The following is a 19,309-nucleotide window of genomic DNA, read 5'->3' as shown; positions in this document are numbered from 1 at the left end:
TCAACTAATTAACAAAAATCACTAATTAACTTTAATTAATTACTTTACGACACATGTAGAAATTTACGAATTGTAGCCGGTGAACTTGTCAGGCGTATCCACTAGGAATGAATTTCTAGAATGACACCAGTTTGGAGATATGCGCCATCATACTCACCCTAAAAATGCACTGTTGTTCCACTTACTCTTTTACCAAAATGCATTGAAGCCCAAAAGTAACTAGAACGCCCATGTATTTCGCCCTACACTTTGAGAAATAATATCGCAAACTGGTGTCATCCTAGAAATTCATTTCAAGTAGATGCATCTTGCAAACTCACCGGCTACAATTAGTAAATTGCAATATGTGTCGTAAAGTAATTAACAAAAAAGTTGATTCGCAATTTTTGTTAATTGGTTGAATATGTCTTTCGATTTCATGTCCGCCTCTTCGAATAACCCAGCTCAACGATAAGAATTATGCTACCTGCCACAGGCGATTTTTTAAAATTTCGTAAAACCTAAATATTGTCACGTAGTAGTGGCGGTGAAGAAAACAGTCGCAACACGGTGAATGACGAAACGGATTTTTTATTGGGCGAACCTGTGCCCAAGACAACGGATAGAAGCATCGATAACATTCGAGAAACTTCCGATACATGCAGGCGCTTCCTGCACCGAGCGATAACGTTTAACATTTGATTAAAAATTAAATGATGGGGTTGTACATGCCAAAACCACCATCTGATTATGAGGCACGCCGTAGTGGGGGACTCTGGAAATGTGGAACAACTGGGGTTCTTTAACGTGCACCTAAATCTAAGTACACTGGTCGTTTAACATTTGTTAGCCGGTGAAAAGCGATCACCGGGGAAATTTAACAAGTACACGTGTCAATACGAACACCCTGTATATTGCTTATTCTTCATTAGTCACTAGTGGCAATTATAGTTGACCTCTAACAAATTAAACATTATGCTGCTTTATCAAAGTTTATACGCTTGTATTTCTTATCCTGGTTCCACGTTTCAAACGTTAAAATAGGTACTTACGTGAGTAGATAACTGTATTTCAGCCTTTTTAAATCACCCGAAAAAAAAGTAGATCAATTGACGAAGACCCCCGCATCGAAAGCGATTAATCGATTTTACGCTAAACCAACAAATGATTAATTGTTTATCAATTTAAAATTTTAATCGACCATCCCTATACTACAGCTAGAGGGATTTATGCTCGCCACCATTGGAAAGTGACAAATTATCGTCCACGAGTACTGCTAATGGTATTTTTTCTGTATGGGAGAACTAATTACCTGGAAATAATTGCCATGTGCTATTTTTCCAAAGGGTGGCTGCAGTAAATTCATCAGAATGTAATGGGTTAAGATAGCTGGGATCACATCAGCAAATGCCGACACAGGGACACTCAACTAATGGGATATGCCCGACTGTTTCAAGCAAGCATGTGCACCGGATGTTGGGTTTCTTTTCCACACATGCTTCATACAAAAGATTCACAGCCTTGCATCCAGTGAAAATGCTGATGAAATCATTAAATCCATCACAACCCACTGCATATGCTGTCTGAGGTGCCTCATGTGGTTGACTTTATTCCGCTGTGCTGTTTCATTAAAAGCACTGGTCGTTACAGAGTGTGCATGGTATCCATTGGCTATTCAGATGCACCTAATTGGATGAAAAAAAAAGACGGTTAAAGCCATATAACTTGCAGCTCATGCTGTGTGCATTCAATAGGGTGTACACATGAATGGCAGCGACCGGGCAGCACATCTTCTTGGTGCACTCCGTAGCGAGGACAAGAATGTGCATACTGTTGCAAGTGTGCACTAAATAAATGGTCTCATACACTGTCGTGTGTTGCTGCAACCCTTCCAGAGTAAGAGAAGGTAAGCTAAAGACGAAGTAGCGGAGTTCTGTCAGCATTTTCCAAGGTGTGCACGCGCATGCCCGATAAAACCAGGGAACTTTAGAACAGTGACAACACAATGGATTTCCCGTATCAACCTGCACAGAACGCAGTGGATCTTTACAAATTCAAGTTTTGTTCTCGGCCCTTTTTAGCGAGTATGTCAACCATCGGTCATTTGACTATGCCTATTTGTCTCGTGCAAGCGCGTCGGATCGCGTTGCACAGATGTAGCACATTGTTTACATAAAATCTGCACTAGTATCACTTCTAGCTTGTCCGTGTCACTGCATAGTCTTTAATTTGGAACCGCAGTATGCAAACAAGGCTCCACTTTACTGCATTTTCGCGTTGTAGGCCGCCCGTAAGAACTCTGCAATCTCCACGACCTCTTGTTTAGCAGCAGAACACCACATCCATGGAGCCACCATAGGGGGGTCACAATTATATTTTGTCTAGTGGATTACTTCCCAAGCTCAAGGCATATTCGATTTCAATGGGCGGTTTGTATCGACACAAAGTTACAGTTCATTATCAGCAGATAATTGAGCTAGCAGTGGAAATGAACAATCTCAAGGTGGAGCCGAATTCTACACATATGGCACATGCCTTATTGACCGAAGCATGCTTGCTACAAGACAATCCTTTTGCTTTAAAAAAATATGAAAAGTTTCCATTACTTCAGAGCTCCTATAGCTTCATGGTTGTTTGGAACCGCCAACACAAAACTGAAAAGAACAGTCTGAACGAGACAATGAGTGCAAGTTCTTCATTGTGCGTTTGCGCTTTCAAACAACGATGAACCTATACCAACTAGCCCGGTTATATGCACTTTCCTGCTATAGCTTGTGTTCAATAAGAATGGTGGCGGCACACATGTAGATAGCAAACACAATGGCAGGCTTCTAAGATTAACTGCATGAAAACCTAGTCCATCATAAAATTTACTCATGAAAGTTGCAGTTTTACAGGCATCTTTTGCAGTCATAGTACTAAGACTATGGCTAAAGTACTATCGACCAAAAAAGTTTACGGACTCTCAGAAAACGCTTAATATCCGAGCAGCCTTTAAAAGTAGCCAGTAAAACCGCACGTCACAATGTTGTTCACATATACCAGTAGAGGCGGGAAATGGGAATACCAGGCTGCGGAGATATTCAGCTTTCTGTCAGGTTCCTTGGTCCGTAAACTTTTTTTTTGGTCGATAGTACATTGTGGTGTGTTCTCAAAGCCACTATCGTCGTTGTTTGAAGGTTTAGGCATATCAGAAATGGCCACAAGAGATATTTTCTATGCCTAACCTTTCAAACAATGCATGAACCCTTAGTAGCTTGCTCCGCTTTCTGTTCTATGTTGCATTGTTTTGCTTGCATCTGGACTAAATCTGGTCCCACAGCCCTATGACCCTGCTAAGCACCAAAAATGACGCAAAATTAATACATGTAAGCCGATTACTCCATGGTGGCTACACTCAGGAATGCACTTATGTTCTTGCTGTAAATGTACGAGAGTTTTAGATTAAAGGACGCAAGCGGCACTGCGCACCTGCAGGACCTAACATGTGCTTGGTTCTTTGGGGTGGCCGACTTAAACGAAATATTGCTGAAACAATGCAAACTGAGATGAAGCAAGCCAAGACATGCTTTCATAAAACAATCGGCGCTGAACAGGCCGACACGATCCGATTTTTCAATCTGATGACAGCATTTCACAATGCATGTTGACATCATCTTCCAAGAAATGAAGGCGACAAAATGCTGGTTGTAATAAATTGGATCACAGTGCACTTCCACAGCAAACATCCTGTGCCAGACGGCAAAATTTCTAGCCTTTGGGATTGGTTTGGCTCAGCTTTAATTGCCACCTATGCATGTATACATTGTTTGCTTTCTGTCAAAGATCTTTAGCATGAGTTAAGTTTCTTCTCCTCCAGGTCTTCCAGGCAGACGATTCTTCAGAGTCCTCATAGTCGTCCGGTGACACTTTTCACTCAGGGAGGCCAACTTAGGAATACATCGGTTTATTGTAGGACAAAGTAGCATACATCGAGGAGCGGCGGCTGATTAATAGCTCGCTCCTTCCCTCTTCATCTCTACACACTTTTTTAAATACCCTTGTGAATTGGGGTGGTACCCTTGTTTTAAGTCTCCTCGCTCACATTCTACCAATCAGTTCTTTTCGAAGAAGGCCGGATCATCAGCAATACACGCTGTACCCGGCCCCATTTTCCAGTCCGGTTTTTGGAACACGCAGACCAACATCACTTAAACAAATGCCACATGGCCCTCTCGCTCGAAATTCACACACCTCAGTGCAGTTGCCCCGGTGCAATGGCAAGCCCCACGAACACATAAATCACCCCTCGGGCCACTAACCCTGGACATGCCGCAGAATCATACTCGAGCATGACATTGCCGTCAGGTTTCCCATTACATACGTGTGCTCGACGATGTAAACTGTCTCCCACACCGCAAAGGGAATGCCGCCACCCTAGGCAGTGCCTGTGTTTATGTTAGCCCCCAAGAACGCGCCTATATGCCGCTGAGTGATATGTGCGCGGTGAGGCGGCTGCTTCGCTTCTCGTTGCGTACGCTTCTCCGTTAAATGTCCGTATATCTTGGGCACCGCAGTGGAAGTGCGCTATCCCCAGCGGTCCCGGTCGCTGTTCTAAGAACTCAAATGACGTCGGCTGTGAAAGAAGAAACAACCTGCGCGAGTGTCATGCATGTGGCCCCCGGGCTCTAACTTGGGTGACGTTCAATGCATGCAAGGCTGATTGTATCAGCCAACTTAACTGCATGTAAATAAACTATTTTCATGAAACAATTGTCTTTTTATTTGCAATTCTATGGTTAGCTTTATATATTAAAAAATGCTAAAACCACCTTGACTACGTGCTGCGAGTGCGTGTGACTTGCATTTGGGGATGCAAAGCTATAATGCTTTTTTGCTTGGGCACGCAACCACAGACATACTAAAAGATAAGGACTCCTGAATGCTTCGATAGCGCAATCTAAAGCTCTCGTTTATGTTACTGCATAATCTTATGTGATATGTACTATCACAATGGCATAGCAGCAAAACACATGGCTTTTGATACATGCTCCACATGCGCAGATAAGAGGCTTTGGCACCACAGCGCTTGAAAAAGGTGTCCTTCACAGGACACATTCGGGGAGTTATGCCCCCACCTACTCGATATACATGGGTCTAGCCCACGAGACCAACAAGGTGACAGTAGCAGGGTGGGCCATCATGCTAGCTGGGAGGACTTCGGTCCGAGGATGACTTGACGTGAATGGGTACAGGATTTGTAGCGACCTGGTCATGGATGGTGGTTCTACAAGCCAGCATGTGGTGCTGCACCCAGTGCGAGTAAGGCACTCCTGGGCAAGGTGCTCAGCGGATCTGTTTGACAGAACACAAGTATTGCAGCGGTGGCGAAATGGTCGAGCGTCGTCCTCGTATGCGGGGAGGTACTTGGATAGAATCCCAGTGCCACTGGGAACCTATGAGATTTTTATTGGGTAGAGATGTCCTCCGGCCTGGCGCTCAGTTGTTTGTAGGAGTTTTCATGTCGAAAGGGGCGCTATAGAAATTTGAAAGGTGCCCCTTGTCTCACCAAAACAATGGTGACCCAGACGAGCATTTGCCACTGCTGTGGGAGGCTGAGTAGCGCTGTCGCCTGGTACCCACCGGTAAAATAGGTATAACTGTGCTTCCGGTCAGGTGCTTAGCCATTACAGGATACTTGAAAAGGGGTGTTTCTTTCCAATCCAAGGGCATCCCCACCTAACAGCTGCATTAGGATGCCACACAGGAAACTGCTGCCATGGAAGCAGCCCAGACCCATTTTCTTTAATCCCTAGAGGGCCCCTTGGAAGATGAGAACTCGTAGAAGGTGCCGAGCACTGGGCCAGGGGACATCTATACCCATTAGAACTGGCGAGTTTCTGGCGGTGAACAGCGGATGGTAAGAGCGGTATAGAATCGAACGGAAGGAATAATCTATATTATACTGGCCCAGGGAGGGCGGGGGGGGGGGTTATTTTGTAAGGACTGTCCACTTCGGCTGTCGCAATTAGCGCCAGCTTCACGAGCGCAAAGGTGCCAGCCAGTCTCCTTCACGGTCGTGAAGCTGGAGCCAATGGCGACAGCTGAAGTGGACAGTCCAGGTGGGCTCTTACTGAATACCCCCCTAGATCTCAGTTATTGTGAAGATATCAGCAACGCGTGATTCCTTATTACAGACAGATTTGACTGTCAAGTTTTCCACTAGTGTCGTTGCTGACACAAACGAAATGTGTCATATATATCCTGAAACACTTATGATTGGAATTGTGTGGCAATTTTGAATAACATGTGCAAACTGTTTCAGGAAAATATGTGGGAAGGTAGACGGTTGGGTGTTCTTGCTATGTGCCAGTATGTTGTTGTTTGTAGCGGGTTAACATTCAAGGTGTCACAGTGTCATGCACCAGGCACAATTTAAAATATATATGCTACGTCCATGCTAATTCCAAGTGAACTCACGTTGCACCAGAGGTAAAGAATATAAAGCAATGAACAAGATGGCCACGCCATTTAAGGTGTCAAAACATTGCTTAAATAAAAATGCACTGAGATTTTCCTGCGTTGTTTAGTCTTCCACAGCCTCAACACTACAAGATCTTGCATCTGAAACATGTTGGACTAATTGTGCGATAAACTAGGGCACATTATTCAACTTGTTTAAAAAAATAATGAAGAAATTATGAGAAGTTGTTCACTTCCCATTTAAGATCAAGTATAGACAAGCAAGCATGCGTTATTGAATTCGTCTTTATGTTGCCTTCACTCAATGCTATGCACATCTCATTGGTTATGTGACAGACTGAGCCACAATTCTATAGCACAGCCTTTTCGCGTTCATGTGTGGTCAGGGCCGGTATTTTGTAGCGATGCCTTTCCGGTAATAATGCCTTTTCGCGCTTTGTCAGTGGTCAAAGCGACGTTCCGCTCGCGTTATCAACGGGATCAGCCGGCCGTGAGCGGTGGATGATAAGACTATTATAGAATAAGTCATAAGGCATTGCTACAAAATTGCGGCCCTGAGCAACACGCTGTCACTCTGACCACTCACGAATGCAAAAAGCCATTAGTACTGGAAAAGGAATCGTTACAAAATCTTATCCCTCAACTGTAAATACTGCCACATTCCTGCAATTCTGCAGCGCATTTCTGCGACATCTGTTACTAGTTGCAAGAGCAGCAGATGGTGCCCTCTGTGCTCGCAAGCAACAAAGGCAAAGATTATCAGAAGCTGAAATTCTGGGTGCTTACCGTGACAGCATTGCAGCAAGAAATAGCTAAGAGTGCTGTTCTAGACTATTTGCAGAACACAGGACTATACTTGCGGTTTAGAGAGACCACTGCGTTATGTGATTATTGTGCACATATGATCCTTTTTTTTCCTCAACACCTTTAAACACTTTTTCCCCTTTCCACCTTCCCCTTAGCAGAGTAGCGGGCAAGAACATACTACTTCAGGCTCACCTCTGCTTTTCATTCCTACGAAAAAAATTTTCCCTCTCGCTTGTCAGCTATGAGAACATGGTTATTTGGTGCAAATATCTGCGCCCCTGTAGCAGCTGCTGTTCATGATCAATTTGGGTGCAAAATTATTTACTGTCGTCTGGTAACATATTACATCATCATCATCAGCCTATATTTTATGTCCACTGCAGGTCGAAGGCGTCTCCCTCCGATCTCCAATTACCCCTGTCTTGCACTAGCGTATTCCAATTTGCGCCTGCAAATTTCCTAACCTCATCATCCCATCTGGTTTTCTGCCGACCTCGACTGCGCTTCCCTTCTCTTGGTATCCATTCTGTAACCCTAATGGTCTACCGGTTATCCATCCTACGCCTTACATGGCCTGCCCACCTCCATTTCTTCCGCTTAATGTCAACTAGAATATCGGCTATCCCCGTTTGTTCTCTGATCCACACCGCTCTCTTCCTGTCTCTTAACGTTAGTCCTAAGATTTTTCGTTCCATCGCTCTTTGTGCGGTCCTTAACTTGTTCTCAAGCTTCTTTGTTAACCTCCAAGTTTCTGCCCCATATGTTAGCACCGGTAGAATGCAATGATTGTACACTTTTCTTTTCAACGACAGTGGTAATGCATGCCGTATGCACTCCAACCCAATTTTATTGTTCTGTAACATATTACATTTAATGTAAACTGTTGCTGCATACATTTCTGGCTCGTAAGCCGCTGTGAAGCGGGCAGGTGTAGAATATGAAAACTAATCGGCCAGTATTTTTCCTTATTTCAAGTGCACGTAAGACGCTTTCAAGAGCTCGTGAGATCGTATTAAAAGTAATTCAGATTTTACAAAGAACATATCTGCAGCTTTTTTTAATGAAATCAATGGCCAAGGTAAACAGTAAATCATTCAATGCAGCATGCATACATCAGCGGCGTATACACTTTCGCATTGTTTACGTGTCATTAAAGACACCAACTTGCGCTCACATCAAGAGATGCGCTAGCACTGACAAATTTGAAAAACATGTTAGCTCGCGACGATTGGGTGTTGCAGAAGATAACAATGCGAGGGCCACGAAGTCACGATCGCAGTCTACTTCAATCGCATGCCGCAAAAAAAGGTATGGGTCGCATGCACGTGAATTGGCGACGTAAATAAGCGATGGTTTTTCCAACTCACCATTGCGTCGGCATTTTCAGGGTCGAAGCAGCTTACGTATCTTGAAAGTGAAATGGCAGGGCTCACGTCGCGCTACAGCTGAAGGAGCAAGGCCTAAAATTGCAAAGCCTAAAAATGAAAATGCATCGCCGCTTTATGTCACAAGTTGCAGTTTCGGCAGACGTACCTTGAGGTCGCAGTCCTTCGTGGGTTGGCGGTAATGCGGTCGACGACGTTCTCACCGCGAATTCTTGGCGGCGGCGTCTTGTATGCGGCCGCTCCCGCGCAACGTGCATGCTTGTGTTGGGCCAGTGGATGCTTCTAGGCGCACAGGGACTGTGGACATGGCAGGCATGGCCGAGGAATCATTCCCTAGCTACTTTAACGCCTATCTAGGGGCAGGGAGTACCTCCCTGACCCCACGTGATATCCGGTTTCGACCCAAACCGGGTACAGCCGCGCTGCAAAGAGTTTCGCACTATAATAGTGAGAAACTCTATGCCGCGCTGCGGCGATACGCTTCTGTCTAGAGTGCACCGCGGCACAGGAGACGCTGCCTAAAGACAATGCCTGGAAAGACTTCAGACTCTGCCCAGGCGGCGCTGCGGAAAAACCCGCCACCAGCGCCCCCATCGCAGCCTTGGCGCAAACTGAGTAGTGCAAAGAGAGCTGTCCGCAAGCGAGGCTGCATAGGCCACAATGGAGCCCCCTCTTTCGGTTGTGTTGAGGCGCGGTTTCCTAAATATCAAGGACCTGGAAAGCTTCTTCCGCCCATCCACGCTTCGGAAAGGGAGCAGAGCGAAGTACGTGTACAATGTAAAAGAAGTTTCAGGTGTTATTTCGGCGCGCTGCAACTCGCAAGTACATCAAGCATCGTACGACGTCGATTTCGAGGCAAGCAGTCCGACGTCCGTTCTCTAGCGCCTAAATGTGTTAAATTTGGGTACGTACATAATGTGAAAGCGATGAAGTACATATATGGTTAAGTCAGTTAGCTCAACGCCTCCTGTCTTTATAGGAGGCGTTGGTTAGCTATGTAGCTTACGGTGAGTGGTACAAAGCTCGCTTTATCGGGCGAATGGCCCTGGCGACCTTCGCCTTTTCAGTTGCGTTCTCGCTTCAGCTCTCGCTTCCTGGGCGTTCGAGCGTGTTATCACGCATCTTCGAATGTTTTCTTCACGGTTGTCTTCCGTTTGTATTTGCTGCAAATGGAGATACGTGCGTGTCCGCTTTCGCGGGGTACAACCGAATGCAAAACAAATCTAAAGGTTGTCGCGAACGATATTTTGGGATTTATTTGTTGAAAACGTGTTAGCATTCGGTAGTTGTTGCACGCGCTGAACTGATGGCTAACTGATTTCAAATCTCTCAAAGGGTGACCGCTTGTTATTCGATTGTTTATCGCTCACTGCGGCGCGATTACATCTGTTCCCGGGCAGGCGCGTATATACACAAACGATGCTGCCGTTTTTGCGTTTCCTTTTTTGGAGACCACAAGAGCTCTCTCGCACCTTGTTGGTAATAAGACGAAGGCTTCTCACTTGTTTCGGTTTTCGGACGTACACACAACCATTTGTCAGTGCGCTTATCTTCTTATTCATGAATAAATATTGTGTATTTTACAACACAAACGATTCTCTCGTCACTTTACCCTCAAAGGGTAAAGGGCATTTTATCGTAATGTTTATAGTCGTAATTATTTACAGAGAAGAAATTCTTCCAAAGCCTTTTCGGGCAGCAAACAGAAAACGTTTTCCAAGGCAGCAAACAGCCTGCAAACATAACGAAAGTAAGCTTCCCACAGTGCTTGCGCGAAGCATCTTTCTGTCTCGCGGGAGCTACAGCAGCGCTCAGTACCCTTGAATATTTAGCAGACGCTTAAAACAACACACGCGGACTAATGAATGTAAATAAACACGACATTTTTTTCTACACACGTGCGTTACTTCGCAATTACTCATCCAGTGCTCCCACAGCAAATTTATTGCTCAGATTACAAAAAAAAAGAAACGCTGTCAAGAGGGCTCAGTGCATTGTGAAACGTGCTCGTTGTATCGGAAAGGCCGAAACTAGAAATGAGCTCGCGATACCACAATGCCCTAGAACACGATTTTGAATTCATAAAGGGGCCAAAATGTTTGGTTAAACTAACCTGCCAAATCTCTCCGTTCCACTTGCTGAGTCAAGTGGAGGCGGACGTGTGTAAACAGGTAGAAACATCGATGGCACATACGCAGGATGGTTCACAACTTTGTTTATTCTGTTGCCAACGAAGAGGCGGCTGCAGATTCTTCAGTTTTCGCTTGGTTGATATAGTACCCCGTCAGGGCTACGCAACACAATTACGGCAGAACAACATTATCATACTCTCTCATGTGAGTGGCTGTGTTGTGGAGAATGCGAGCAATTCTTTTACCCAACACGCGAACGGCCCGTATCCAGCGTTCTCTCCTTTCTTTTTCATAGGACCGCGATGGATATCGGTAAAACTGAACGTTGTTATTCAGTCCTTCACGTTCATGGCAATTTACAACGCAACAGTAACGTCGATTGCGGCGTTTCTTCATAGCGCGCGGAGCTGTCGCGGTTGCCGTCGTGCTCGCCATCGCCATAGAATAAAGGAGTGAGCCAACAAGAACTTTACGGCAGTTCGGCGGCACGTCCGACTAGCGGAGAAATTCATAGCTCTCATTCTGGGTGTTAAATGCGCAAACCATTCGCAATATGAACCAAAATTAAGTTAAATCGTTGTTTCGCACTCGCTAGCTGCTTAGGCAACTTAGCAAGGGAGTCGGACTTTGCACTACTCAATTATTACCTCTTCGCACCGACAGGTGGCGCTACGCGTCTTGAAAAACGCTGCAGAGCGTACCTAACGGAACATGAAAATATGTGACGGCTAAAGGTAGCAGAAATGCAGCTGTGATGAAAAATAGGGCACTGTGGAATTACAATAGGTACGAAGTGGTGAGAGGGATTTGGAAAGTGGTGATGGTCCCTAGTTTGACTTTCGGCAATGCGGTCCTGTGCGTGAGATCAGAGGTTCGAGCAAGGTTGGAAGTTAAGCAGCGAGGGGTAGGTAGACTGGTTCTGGGAGCACACGGAAATACACCAAATCAGGGGGTACAGGGTGACATGGGATGGACGTCATTCGAGGGCAGGGAAGCCAGCAGCAAGATAAAATTTGAGGAGCGATTTAGAGAAATGGCAGAAAAGCAGTGGGCAAGGACAGTTTTCAGTTATTTTTACATGAGGAATGTTGATCCAAAATGGAGGAAGCTGACCAGAAAACTGTCAATCAAATATTTGGACAGCAGGAGCGGTGCAAACCAGGAAACAGCGGTTAAGAAAAAGGTTAAGGAAACAGAGAGGGGTCTGTGGAAAACGGGGATGCAGACGAAATCAGCACTGGGAAGATACCGAACTTTCAAGCAAGAAATTGCCAAAGAAAATATCTACGATAATTCTAGGGGATGCTCTTTACTGTTTGAAGCCAGGACGGGAGTATTGCGGACTAAGATGTACCGAGTCAAGTACCAAGGTATAGACACGTTGTGCTGTGCGTGTGGAGAAAAAGAGGAAACGGCTGAACACCTCATACTTTTCTGCAAAGGGCTTAACCCTACAGTGCAAGGCAACGGGGCTGATTTTTTCAAAGCATTGGGGTTTAGGGACAGTGAAGGCAAAATAGACATTAAGCGGGTAGAAATAACCAAACAGAGGTTATCTGATTGGTGGATAAACTCAAGGCAGGGGTGAAATTTCACCCACCACAACGTACAAAATAGGTTAATAGTCATGGCTAGGTGGCGTATGCCACCGCCCGGTTTAAAGGGTTCAGCCTCATCCATCCATCCATCCATCCAACTCCAGAGTCTGACTAGAGTGTACTAGAATATGGTCGAGTGGGACGAGCGGGCACATCATAATTGGAATTATCGGCTCTTTATGCGTATGCGCGAGGAGTAATGGGTGCAAGAGAGAAATGTGGGGACTTTCGGTCCCTGAAACTTCTATTCGTCTAGGTACTACGGGGACGAAAGTTGTTAGCGCCGTTCGTCCCTAGCCGAGCTGGCAGCACAGAATCGACAGAATGCGTGCCGGCAAGGCGAAGAAGCCGTGTCCGAGGTGAGTTTGTTGCGACGGTAGTATATTCAATTTTTATAGTCGCAGGGGGATAGGTTTGGAAGTGAGGTGTCTTCTCGGATGACTTTAGTGGCAAAGCAATACATCGTGCCGATGCATTGTTCATTAGTGTCGTTGAGCAAGGTCAACATGCCGCACACTTCAGGAGATTCGCGGGAACGGAAACTGTTTATGAATTCAACTGTTTGTATGTGAAAATAAGAAAACTCAACGTCGCTATGCACTTTAATTGTCATACAGAGCTGTACAGCAACAGTGACAAAGCATTACGCTGCGCCGATGTTTACGAAAAGGCTTCGATGAATTGAAACACACATCGTATCCTGTATGTTAAAGTAAGAAAAGTGAACGTCGTCATGCAATATTTCATAGCCGTACATAGACCATTGTGAAAGCTGTACAGAAACACTCGTCAACCACGTGGTACAGATTCGTAGTTATCCTGAGGATCTTGTATATAATTAAGGAACGCGTATTGTACCCAATTCCCGGGCCGTTACGATCATTTTATCCGGCCCGGCGTGCTAGGTGGGCGAAATAAGTGCTGAAATCACCACATCCACGTCCGAAATATCTCTGAAGGCCTTTGGGAGATTGCTTCTTCGTTCATTGACTGTGCCGGCGTGACGGCTACTTTTTTTTTTGTGTACTTTCGCTTTGCCTGCCTTCTTCGTCGTTGTCTTCTACGCCTATTTTTTTTAGCATCGAGGCGATGCTTTTGTTCGGAAGGGGGGATATTGCCACCTGTAGGTAGTAGGTCGAGGGCAAGAGTGGGTCGAGCCCAAGAGAAGAAAGAAGACCGCGCGCCCCCTTCTCTGCTCGAGCCAGCCCCGACGGTCGCGTCTTCCGAGAGCCAGCTGCTCTACGGGTTATTAAACCTTCAAGTCCACTTCTAGAGGCTCGTGACAATATATATATATATATATATATATTGACACGTATACATGTTTATGTTTCACCGGTGGCCGCTTTCCACCGGCTAACAAATGTTAAACGTTATCGCTCGGCGCAGGACGCGCCTGTATCGGAAGTTTCTAGAACGTTATCGATGCTTCTTTCCGTTGCCTGTTTTCACCGACGCTTATGTTATCTGATTGTATGACCGACGTGAATTGTCTAGAACTTTCTGGAAGACACGCGGGCATGAGGGATTAATCTGGAACCTTCGATGACTCAGGTATAAAAGCCGACGCGCTTCGCCGCTGATCAGATTTTCGACGACCGCTGACTGTGTTCGCCGCTTTCGTTGTGCTTTGAGTGTAGCTTGCTTTTGTGGGCACAGGTTCGCCCAATAAAGAACCAGTTTCGTCATACACAGTTTTACGACTGTTTACTTCAGCGTCACTACTGCGTGACATCTGGTGGAGGTGCTTTTGTGTCCATGCAGCGGACGCCCCCGCAAAGCCGCGACCCAAGCCCGAAACCGGAGGACGAGACCAACGTCGCCAAGGACCAGCGAGCTAGCCGTAGGCAGCAAGGACTTTTGCCAGAATACGGACTTCTTCCCGAGAAGACCACAGCGATCAAGGCCAAGTCAACGACCACAATGGCAGCCCCAGCGTCCCCCATCCTGCTGCAGCAACCTCGGGAGCCACCGACCTTCCGTGGATCATCAGCTGAAGACCCTGAAACATGGCTGGAGACGTACGAGAGGACCGCGACATTCAACAAATGGAGCGACGATGACAAGCTGCGCCATGTCTATTTTTCGTTGGATGACGCTGCTCGGACATGGTTTGAGAACAGAGAGACCACCCTGGTGACTTGGGACCTATTTCGCGAGAACTTCGTGAGGGCCTTCACGAGTGTCGTACGTAAAGAAAGGGCTGAAGTTCTCCTGGAAACCAGAGTTCAATTGCCGAACGAGAGCATCGCGATCTTCACGGAGATGACTCGCCTCTTCCGCCACGCCGACCCCGACATGTCTGAAGAAAAGAAAGTTAGGTTCTTGATGCGGGGCGTCAAAGAGCATCTATTCACCGGATTGATGCGCAACCCGCCCAAGACGGTGGCAGAATTTGTTTCGGAGGCGACAACGATCGAGAAGACGCTTGAAATGCGAGCCAGGCAATAGAACCACCGTGCGCTGACAAACTACGCCGAAGCTCAAGCTCTAGGCGCCGACGACCTGCACGAGGCGATCAGAGCGGTTGTACGGGAAGAACTACAGAAATTATTCCCAAGATCGCAGCCTCAGGTGGCTTATCGCTGACATAGTTAAAGAAGAGGTTCACCGATCACTGGAAGTGCCAGAAGTTCCGGCATCGCCTCAACCACAGCCGCAAGCGATGACCTACGCCGCCGTCGCCCGTCGTGAAGGCCCCCCTCCGCGCTCGCGCCAGGGCCCCGTAACGCCGCAGTTCCGTCGTCCACCGCCGCCGCCGCCAGCACGCCCGCCCGTCGCCCAGCGCAGCTACCAGCGGAAGACGGGCATTTGGCGCGCCCCCGACCACCGCCCGCTCTGCTATCACTGCGGGGAAGCCGGCCATGTCTACCGCCGATGCCCATACCGCGAGATGGGCCTACGAGGGTTCGCCGTCAACGCGCCACGTCCACAGCTTGGCGAGCGACCACGTGACATCGCCGATTACCTTGCCGGAGCCCAGTGGCAACCACGATGACCCTCACGCTCGCCGTCACCAGGCCGCTACATCTCGCCGCATCACCGTCAGTACAACGGTCCCACCCGGGGCCGATCTCCCAGCCCATACCCGGGAAACTAAAAGCAGCAACCGATGGAGGTGCGGTTGCTGTACGACGCAATGCCGAAGATCCTCCGCCGCCGACGACGACGACGATTCGCGAATCATCACGACGAGATATCAGCACGCCGCCTAGCAACAGCCTTGACAACACATCGCCGCCGAACGAAGACCTTCCGACGCGACGTAGCAGCAGCAGAGCAAGCCGACGCAGCCGTGATCCGACGCCACGAATTAACCGCAACGCCAGACGCCGGTCTACCGATCTAGACGTGCTCATCGATGGTCATAACGTCACCGCTCTCGTCGACACTGGCGCCGACTATTCAGTTTTCAGTGGCGCGTTCGCCGCCAAGTTAAAGAAGGTGAAGACGGCCTGGCAAGGACCCGATATACGGACAGCGGGAGGTCACCTAATAACGCCGCTGGAATCTGCACAGCGCGAGTCACGGTAAACAACCGCACTTACCCGGCGAGCTTCGTAATCCTGCCGCACTGCTCTAGGGACGTCATCCTAGGCATGGACTTTCTAAACCAACATGGTGCAGTCATCGACTTAAGGTCCAAGTCGATAACTCTTTCAACACACAAAGCGATACCGCCGGATACAAGCATCAGTTACCATGCCTTGAATGTGCTTGAAGTACAAGTCACCGTTCCACCTCGCTCAAGCGTAATGATTTCCATCGGTACCAAAGTGTCTGCAGACATGAAGGGCGTCATCGAGGGCGATCATCACTTACTGCTCGACCGTGAAATTTGCGAAACTACGCGAAGGGAAAGCAAGAGTGATGCTCACGAACTTCAGCCACGAATATAAGCACATTAACAAAGGCACCACGGTCGCCTACTTCGACGAAATAGTAAAAGCCAGCAGTGCTTTCGCCTTCACAGATTCTAGTGCACCTTCAACGACGACTGTAGTACCTGAACCAACTTTCGACGTCAATCAGAACCTTCCCAATCATAAGAAAGAACAGCTAAAAGCTCTGCTCCTGCAATACAAGGACTGATTCTCGTCGTCGTCAAAAGTTCGACAAACCCCTGTCGCCAAGCACCGCATTATAACCGACGAATATGTACGCCCACTCCGTCAGAGCCCGTACAGAGTTTCGGCGCGCAAACGCGAGGCCATAAGGCAACAAGTCGACGAAATGCTACGCGACGACATCATCCAGCCGTCCAAGAGTCCGTGGGCGTCCCCCGTGGTGTTAGTGAAGAAGAAGGATGGAGCCCTACGTTTCTGCGTCGATTATCGTCGCCTCAACAAGATCACGACGAAGGACGTATACCCCCTCCCGCGGATTGACGACGCTTTGGATCGACTATACAACGCAAAGTATTTTTCGTCGATGGACCTCAAAACCGGCTACTGGCAAATCGAAGTCGACGAGAGGGACCGGGAGAAGACTGCCTTTATAACACCAGACGGACTGTTCAAGTTCAAGGTCATGCCGTTTGGTCTTTGCTCGGCACCTGCGACTTTCCAACGCGTCATGGATACAGTACTGGCAGTCTTGAAGTGGCAGACTTGCCTCGTCTATTTGGACGACGTCGTTGTGTTTGCCTCAAGCTTCGAAGAACACCTGCGGCGCCTTGAAACAGTTCTTCAAGCAATCAAAACCTCTGGACTCACGTTAAAGTCCGAAAAGTGCCGCTTCGCATATGAGGAGCTCTTGTTTTTGGGCCACGTGATCAACAAGTCTGGAGTGCGCCCCGACCCTCAGAAAACTGCTGTCATCTCCAACTTTCCTCCGCCCGCTGACAAGAAGGCAGTGCGTAGATTTCTTGGACTGTGCGCCTATTACAGGCGCTTCGTCAAGAATTTTTCACGGATCGCGGAGCCACTGACGTATCTCACGAAGGCCGACGTCGAGTTCAAGTGGGAGACGCCGCAAGTCGAAGCATTCGAAGAACTGAAGCGACGCCTGCAATCGCCGCCAATACTTGGCATTTCGACGAAAACGCCGATACCGAAGTCCACACCGACGCAAGCAGCGTAGGACTCGGCGCCGTGCTTGTGCAGAGGACTGACGGACTAGAAAGGGTTGTAAGTTACGCTAGCCGGTCGCTATCGAAGGCGGAAGCAAATTATTCCACAACAGAAAAGGAGTGCCTCGCCATCATCTGGACTACATCAAAGTTTCGCCCCTACCTCTATGGCAGGCCCTTTAAAGTTGTGAGCGACCACCACGCCTTGTGTTGGCTAGCTAACTTGAAGGATCCTTCAGGTCGCCTCGCACGCTGGAGTCTGAGACTTCAAGCATTTGACATCCCCGTCGTTTACAAGTCCGGGCGAAAGCACTCTGACGCCGATTGTTTGTCTCGCGCCCCCGTCCAACCGCCGCCACAAGACGACCAGGATGACGACACTTTCTTGGGACCCATCAGTGCCGACGAATTCGCCGAACAACAACGAGCAGACCCGGAACTAAGGAGCCTTGTAGACGACCTGGAAGGCAAGACCGTCATTGTGCCGAAGGTGTTCAGGCGAGGATTGGCGTCGTTTTTCTTGCAAAACGACATTCTCCTAAAGAAGAACTTCTCGCCTCTCCGAGCCAACTGCCTCCTCGTGGTACCCTCAGCATTGCGTCCAGAGGTTCTGCAAGCTCTCCATGACGACCCAACGGCTGGACATCTCGGTTTTTCACGCACTCTCGCGAGGATACAAGAAAAATACTACTGGCCTCGCCTCTCTGCCGACGTCGCCCATTACGTAAGGACATGCCGAGACTGTCAGCGACGCAAAACACCGCTGACAAGGCCAGCCGGACTTCTACAGCCCATCGAGCCACCTCGCCGACCGTTCCAGCAGATCGGGAGGGACTTACTGGGGCCTTTTCCGACGTCGACGTCCGGGAATAAATGGATCGTCGTCGCTACGGACTACCTCACCCGCTACGCCGAAACAAAAGCCTTGCCCAAAGGCAGTGCCGCCGAGGTAGCCCGATTATTCGTTGAGAACATCCTCCTGCGTCACGGTGCCCCAGAAGTCCTCATCACCGACAGAGGCACGACCTTTACGGCAGAACTAACTCGAGCCATCCTGCAGTACAGCCAGACAAGCCATCGCCGCACCACCGCCTACCACCCACAGACGAATGGCCTCACCGAGCGCCTAAATAAGACCATCGCCGACATGCTGGCAATGTACGTCGACATCGAACACAAGACGTGGGATGTCATCCTTTGACCTTCGCATACAACACGGCCGTGCAAGAAACGACGCACATGGTGCCGTTCAACCTGGTCTACGGAAGGAACCCGGCAACGACGCTTGACGCCATGCTACCAGACGTCACTGACGAAGAAAATCTCGACGTTGCCACTTATTTGCAGCGTGCCGAAGAAGGTCGACAGCTCGCCCGCCTGCGCATCAAGAACCAGCAGAGGACCGACAGCCGACACTACAATCTACGACGACGCTACGTCGAGTACCAGCCCGGCGACCGTGTTTGGGTCTGGACTCCGATACGCCGACGAGGACTTAGCGAGAAACTGTTGCGTCGCTATTAGGGACCATATAAGATAATCCGACGTATTGGCGCACTGGACTATGAGGTCGTGCCAGACGGCATTTCGCAATCACAGCGGCGCCGGGCACGACCTGAAGTCATCCATGTGGTGCGTCTTAAACCGTTCTACGTCCGCTGACGACCTTAGGTACTTCGTTACTTTGTTATTGTTTTGTTTTTTTGTTTATTACGCATGGTTTTGTTTTCGCTTTCGTGTTTGTAGCATCGGGACGATGCTTTTTTAAGGGGAGGGTATTGACACGTATACATGTTTATGTTTCACCGGTGGCCGCTTTCCACCGGCTAACAAATGTTAAACGTTATCGCTCGGCGCAGGACGCGCCTGTATCGG

At 48.3% G+C, this 19,309-nt stretch overlaps 1 long non-coding RNA gene across 1 annotated transcript; it reads right to left on the bottom strand.

The window, feature by feature from the left end:
- Positions 1-1,235: 1,235 nt before the first annotated feature.
- Positions 1,236-8,910, bottom strand: LOC125943133 (uncharacterized). The gene is made up of 3 exons (XR_007465584.1): positions 8,782-8,910; positions 8,616-8,708; positions 1,236-1,664 (listed from the first exon to the last, which is right to left on the bottom strand). It is a non-coding gene; the product is annotated as an uncharacterized LOC125943133 (long non-coding RNA).
- Positions 8,911-19,309: the final 10,399 nt, after the last annotated feature.

Source organism: Dermacentor silvarum, chromosome 2 (assembly GCF_013339745.2).
Source record: "Dermacentor silvarum isolate Dsil-2018 chromosome 2, BIME_Dsil_1.4, whole genome shotgun sequence".
Classification (NCBI taxonomy): Eukaryota; Metazoa; Arthropoda; class Arachnida; order Ixodida; family Ixodidae; genus Dermacentor; species Dermacentor silvarum.
The sequence above is the reverse complement of the archived record's forward strand: the minus strand, read 5'-3'. Positions and strand labels throughout refer to the sequence as shown.